The sequence below is a fragment of the Acyrthosiphon pisum genome, chromosome A1, assembly GCF_005508785.2.
Source record: "Acyrthosiphon pisum isolate AL4f chromosome A1, pea_aphid_22Mar2018_4r6ur, whole genome shotgun sequence".
In the NCBI taxonomy this organism is placed as follows: Eukaryota; Metazoa; Arthropoda; class Insecta; order Hemiptera; family Aphididae; genus Acyrthosiphon; species Acyrthosiphon pisum.
Window position 1 is genome coordinate 102,775,776 of NC_042494.1, and position 7,346 is coordinate 102,783,121.

Consider the following 7,346-nt stretch of genomic DNA (forward strand, 5'->3'; position numbering starts at 1 on the left):
CTGCACTTCTGCTCTTTATGAATTACATACCTACATTACTGTAAATTCGTATTGTTGTTATATTATTTTTATATAATTAATAGGTCACTATTTTATTAACATGTTAAAACTTAATTAATTTTCCACTAAAAAAATCATGTTATTTATTCCGCCAGTTAAAAATACAATGTTTAAAATACCTCAATTTTCGTATTTCTCATATTGGTTAACTTTAAACGACAAATATTAATGACCTACGTTTGGATTTTACGAAGTACCTACTTGTTTTTGTTATAAACCGGAACCGACTTAAAGCATATCAAAAATGTCCATTCATTATTTACTTTTCCTAATTAAAATAGACATTATTATAATATACTTTGCATAACACCAAGTCAATTATTCTTATACTTCTTATTAATCAGTGCTTTGATTGTATATTATGGTGTCACTGGACACTGAGTTATTGTTAAGTATTTTTCAGTTGACAGTTGTACCTACCTATAACAGTTATTGCACACAATATAATTGACTATGTACTACATGATATGCTGTATTATAATCAAAGTCAAGATGCTAATTCAAAAGTAAGGGTTAAGTTAAATTAGGGTCTGAAGCTAAAAAATTGTTTTTCAGTACATATTTCATCAAATAATGTTCGAAAATGTAGCTGTTTTTAGATTCTGAGTGAAACAATGAATGTATTGATTTTACAACGATGTGTGTGTGTTTTTTTTTTGTGTCTATGTACACGATAAGTAATCGAAATAATGCTTCGATTTTCAACTTCAGTATCTTGTTCGATGGGAAAGTGAATATTGTTGGTGCATTGGGGAGGTCAAAATTTGAAATTCCCAATAGTTTTCAAAAGCGCCGGGAAAAACAACATGAAAATTAAGGAAAAACGGGAATTTTTACGCAAATTCTGTTTTCGACATAATCGATTTTGGTTTTTGGTGTAACTCTACAGCAAATGTACGTATGTCGTATATACCTGTAATTTTCACTGGTTGTTTATATTTGCATTTTCTATACACAATAACATTTTTAAAATATTTTGATTTGTTTTGAACTGTTTAGGAACATTTTCTGTTTCCAATTTTATTAGACTTTTAGATTCTGAACGAAGTGATGAATGTATTGATTTTACAATGATGTGTTAATTTTTTTTTATAAGCATTTAAAGTTCAAATTTTGACTAAATACGTAAAAATTACGGCAATGTTCAAATAATCTTAAACAGAAATTCATAAAAGTTTTTCTTTTTAATTCTAAGATTTGGAAATTTAATACAAGGCTCCTAACATATTTTTACAATAGCAGTTGCAAAATAAAAGGAATACATTGTCACAATTTTTATTTATAAGCATTTAAAGTTCAAATTTTGACTAAATACGTAAAAATTACGGCAATGTTCAAATTATCTTAGACAGAAATTCATAAAAGTTTTTCTTTTTAATTCTAAGATTTGGAAATTTAATACAAGGCTCCTAACATATTTTTTACAATAGCAGTTGCAAAATAAAAGGAATACATTGTCACAATTTTTATTTATAAGCATTTAAAGTTCAAATTTATACAAAATATGTCAAAATTGCGAAAATTTGCAAGTAATTTAGTGGTTGAAAAATCGTAAAAATTTTTTCTTTTATAACTAAGTTTTTAAATTTGGTACAAGGTTCTCCATAAGTTTTTCTTTAAAAATAATATATCCTAGACTGACAAATCATCTCCGTTCAGAATCGTTTTTCGTATACAATGATATAATATCATTGGATTCAAATTTAATTTCATCCATTACAGTAACCCACTTGTAACCTACTGTACAGCAGAGCGACATCCACGACTTACCCGCCTTTTTTTTTTTGATAAAGGTAGATAATCCTATAAGGAATGTTGTATTACATTTTAAAATCTTAGTTCTAAAAAGAAAAATTTTTACGAATTATTAACTCAAAATAATTTGCTAATTTTTGTGATTTTTCCATATTTTGTCAATTTTTAAACTTTAAATGCTAATAAAAAAAAACTGTGACTAAGGATTTTTAATATTTTTCAAATGTCATTGTAACAATATAGTAGGAGCCTTGTATTAAATTTTCAAGTATTTTTACTCAACAAATAAAGTTTTATTGACATTCATAGAAAAAAAAACTAATTAAATTGGAAACTGAAATTGTCCGTAAACAGCTCAAAACAAATCAAAATATTTTGAAAAATTTATCATGTATAGAAAATGGAAATATAAACAACCAGTGAAAATTTCACGTATTTACAGTCATTCGTTTTAAAGTTACACCAAAAACCAAAAATTTTTACTTTTGACCCCCCCATAGTACCAACTAGATTCACTTTCCTATCAGAAAAGGTACTGTTGAAGAAAATCCAAGCACTTTTACTGTCCTAAAAGGTGATGACACACACAAAAATAAAAAAAAAATTGTAAAATCATTGTAAAATCAATACATTTATCATTCCACTCAGAATCTAAAATTGGAGGAAAAGGAAAAATAGTGGAAATTGACGAAAGTTTGTTCACTAAACGTAAAAATAATGGCGGAAACAAAAGAGGTATTTTTAGTAGAAGTTCCTGATCGGTCTTCTGCTACTTTGATGTCAAAAATACATCAACACATAGAGAAAGGGACGATAATTTACTCTGATTGCTGGCGAGCATATTATCGCAATACAAGATAATGGCTATGAGCATTTTACAGAGAATCATTCTTATAATTTCGCTGATCCAAGTACACATGCTCACACACAAGGAATAGAAAGATTTTGGGAATCGGCGAAATGGAGAAACAAACGCCATAGAGGTACAGCGCGACACCATTTAGAACCTTACTTAGCGGAATTTATGTGGAGGAATACTTATCATGATGAAGAAAAGTTCAAAGTTTTACTAAATAATATTGCAAATCATTGGCCACCACAAATTGATTTTTAAATTTTAAATTTAATTCTAAATTTTATTTTATAAATTTTACTCGTAATTGTTAGGTATAAATTTGACTATTATATTTGACATATTATTATTATAATTTATAATTATTATCAGATTATCTGATTATCAATGAATACATTGACATTATAGCTTTGGGTAGTTTTGTATTATTATAAACGCATTAAAAATGTGTTGCGTTCGAAATCAAGGTAGTCGCAATAGTGTACAAGTGAAATCAAGGTAGTCACGATAACGCACAATAGTACCAAATTTTATAGTGGGGGACTATTGCAAAAACCTTGCCATGGTAATATTAAAATCATTGTACGACCATAATATATTAATTACTTTACTATCTATCATTGTTATTTTACAATTATTTGTACATATAATTCATTAGTAGAGCAACATTATTATCTAACTCTTAAATATTGTGGTTTGATTCTCTTTAATGGTAATTTTTATTTGGTATACGGGTTTATAGTCAAATGCTAATTTTCTATTCATTGTAAATTCTTCTAGATAATAAGTATTTTTTTATATTTTTTAATTATTTGATAAGTATCAACACAAGTTCAACATATCTATTGAAATTTACTATTTTATACAGGGAGTTTTAATCCTACCTTTAATCTTTATCTCCTATTTCAAAATTTGAAATTTTTTTAGACATTTAAAACTTTGTTTTCAAATGTTAAATAGTACGTAACAGTTGGTAATTCTTCTAGCTCATATGGTATCTGATATGGAATATGTAAGAACTACATCAAAATCAACTATTTGGTATAGTTGTTAACTTGAGGAACATTAAAATGTTTTAAGTCTCAATTGGCTTAGTAACTTAGAGCATATGGTTTGAAAGTAAAGTAATTTATAAAGCCAAGACACATAATTAAACCTTCTCTTCATTCAAACTGTTCATATTTTTGGTTTTTTAATTTTTATAAGTGAAGATTAGAAATAGTGATTTGATACCTGTTGAAATAAAATATAATATACAATAAACTGTCAAGAAATTAATCAATATAATGAAATTTAACAATATCACTTTAATTGCATGTTTAAATGTAAACTATACATAAAAAATATATATATTTATAGTGTTATATTAATATAATAATAATACATAATAACAGTTATTTTATTTTGATGCCATCAAATCTGAATAATAAATACATTACAAATATAAAGTAGCTATAATAACAACAACACACCAATGTTTTATCTTAATGAGAATGTTATATAAGATGGATTACATTCCATTATAACACAGAACACCCTAACTGACTAATAATAGATGGTGTGAAAAAAAATATAGGCAAAAGTATAAAATAATATGTTATGCAATGTTAATAAGTGATTCACAATTATAAATATATTGGGCCCTTTTAAGAATTTCAGAAACACCAAAAAGTTTCTTAAGGAACATTGTTGAAATACTAATAAAAAATCTTACACGTATACCTTAATAATAGACAAAATCAGTTAATTAGATAAATAAAATACATATTTTTGGTTCGATTTATTGGACTTAACAGGAACTATAAAAATATATTTTCTTTTTGTCTATGTGATTAAAAAGATAAAAATAGAATAAAAACAATAATTTTCTTCCACATTTGGGCTAGTAGAGCGCTCAAATGAATTTTGTTTTTAGGTAATAAATACATAAATATTAAATTAATTCAACTATTACAAAAATAGTAAATACTGTTAACAAGAAATAGCAAACTTTAATGTTGTTATGTTATCCTTTAGCGTTAGCAGCTACAGGTCTAGATCTCTGTACCAGTCTTTTACGTAAGGATTCGGTGGGTGCATGCTGGGTAGGCCTCAATAGTTGTCGGAAGTCAAACCCTTCTGGCAGTCTATTAATGTCCGGAGGAGTTAACCTTTGAGATACAAATAAGGGAAAAAAGATTTATAAATATTATAAACATTATGTTTTCTTGTTACACACAGCTAACTTACCTTAATGGGGAAACCCATTTTGGTTTGTTTACTGGTTGGATGTTATTTGTTTTTGCATTTATTGGGTTCAACCTAAAATATGATTGAATTGAAGTAAAAAAGTCAACAAATTTAGTTTTTTTATTGATAATTTTACCTGTTTTCAGAGTCATATTTATAATTTTCACTCACAAGCTTTTTAATGGCATTGTGCACCAAACCCTTCTGTAAAATAAGAAAAACAATTGTTTAATTAAAATACCAATAACATTAGATGTGGCAATGTAGAATAAAAATTTACCTAATGAATATTTTATTTATTTATTATATATCATACGGTCAAACATGGATGGGGAAATTAATTGAATATGTAGAATAAGAGATAAAATCATTGTCATAAATCACATCATGGAAATTGTACAAAAAAGAAATATTTCAGAAATACAGTCAGGTGTTCAAGATGTTCTTGTAGTACTTCTACAATGTAATAAATAATAATAAATTATTCATCAAAATACTATTGAAATTTGTGTAGGTTCTACTGTACTAGATAGGTATACAAGTTACAAAATATAATGCAAAAATAATTAAATTACAAGGAAATTGAAAAATTGAAAAGAAATTAAAAATATTATAACTTATAGTCCATGTATGAGTATGATCAATTGAATATTGCACAATATATTAATCCACATTAGAATTAAAAATTAATAATGAAATATAGAATAATATAGAGTTTTGTGTTAATTAAAGTTGTTTAAACATAAACACCATTGTATGAAACCCTTCTAAAAACTCCAAGTTTCCATCCAAATGCAACTCGCAAAAAAAAAAAATAAGTTTTTTTTAACTAGTAATGTCAATTAGCATTAAAAACCAGATGTAATCAGCATTCTATTACAGTATTATTCATATTTTGTTTCCAATTTAAATTAATAAATAAGACTTTAAACATAATTTTTGAAACTAAAAATTCAGATACTTAAGAAAATTAAACATAATAATACACTGATTGATTTACCAAGCATGCTCAACCCCATTTTTTCCCTTCGACAATACAGTATTCAAATTTTGATTTTTGGAATTACTAATTATACTCAAAGATTACATTTTAAAAATCTTAAGATATTTTGTACAACTTAAATCTTGAGTATTAGGTGAAGGTAAACTGATTACCATTTTGACATTTCATTGAACTACAAATTTAGTTTAGAAAATATATTCAAAAATATAGTATATCAGAATATTAGAGCAATAGAGATTAAATGCACATCGCACTGTAGCCGTTAATTTAATAGTCAACTACGGCAGTAACAATTAATACCTACATTATATATGATTGAGTTTCATATAAAATATTATTATAAAAATAAACATCTTAAGAAAAAAAAATCAATTTTTTTTAGAATATATTAAATACGCTTACAAAAATCAAGAAATAGATATACATTTTTCACCTAAAATTGATGAAAAATGTAAAATATGCATTTTAAATTTTTGATTTTTAAACTCACCATTGTATAACTCGAATTTATAGCTTGATCTGTTATAAATCAAGAGCATTTTATAGAATAATATGCAACTCCTACAACAACCGAGCCCTATTAATAACTAACATTTTCAAATCAATATAACCCTCATATCTTCCAAATCCACTATCATGGACCTATTATCCTTGGTACACAAAGTTAAAGAACTCAAAAACTACTCATTCAAATTTTGTTTTTGATACGTGATAATTATCAGAAAAATTATCCACTGAATAATTTACAATAGATAACTGGTAATCATTTAGAAACAAAAATTTGTATATCCACAGGACACTATCCTTAAAATGAGATTTTTAATAACTATGTTAGCGAAGAAAAAAGGTGGTGAGCATGCTGCTTTTTGAACCATTCTGCATAGAAATACAAATTTCCTAGATGAATAATTCTAACAATTTTTTTTGGTTTATTAGTATTATAATATTATCATTGATTTTTAACATCCGGATATGGCATTCCTATTTTCATTAAACAGCTAACATTTAACCAAGTCAACAATGAGAGACACAATGGTTCTCACTCGCACAAAAACTTTTGAGCAATAAAGAAACTAACATTCAAATAAGAGTAAAATTGTAACAATGTTGCGGTTAACAATATTAATTGTGTTATCATACAGATTACAGATATTTATATAATGCCACATTCATAAGTTCAATATAATAATATTAATGTATATTATATAGACCTATAAGTCTTATATTATATATTTAATATTTAAACCTCCCTTTCAAATACACATTTACACAAATTCTTTATATTATTACCTTAATTATCATATTATTCTAAGTCCTACACAAATAGCGAATACAATTATTATTTGTTTGTTATGAATGACTTGAAGTCTACTTTTCTAATTGCGCACATACTACATGCATCAATGCATCTAATTGAATTATCAAATTGTACAAGTGCGTACCTGA

The 7,346-nt window shown here is 25.9% G+C and overlaps 1 long non-coding RNA gene across 1 annotated transcript; it reads right to left on the reverse strand.

Annotated features, from left to right (window-relative positions):
• Positions 1–4,137: 4,137 nt before the first annotated feature.
• On the reverse strand, positions 4,138–5,188 carry LOC103309987. Its single transcript, XR_510907.3, has 3 exons — positions 5,034–5,188; positions 4,898–4,969; positions 4,138–4,818 (listed from the first exon to the last, which is right to left on the reverse strand). It is a non-coding gene; the product is annotated as an uncharacterized LOC103309987 (long non-coding RNA).
• Positions 5,189–7,346: the final 2,158 nt, after the last annotated feature.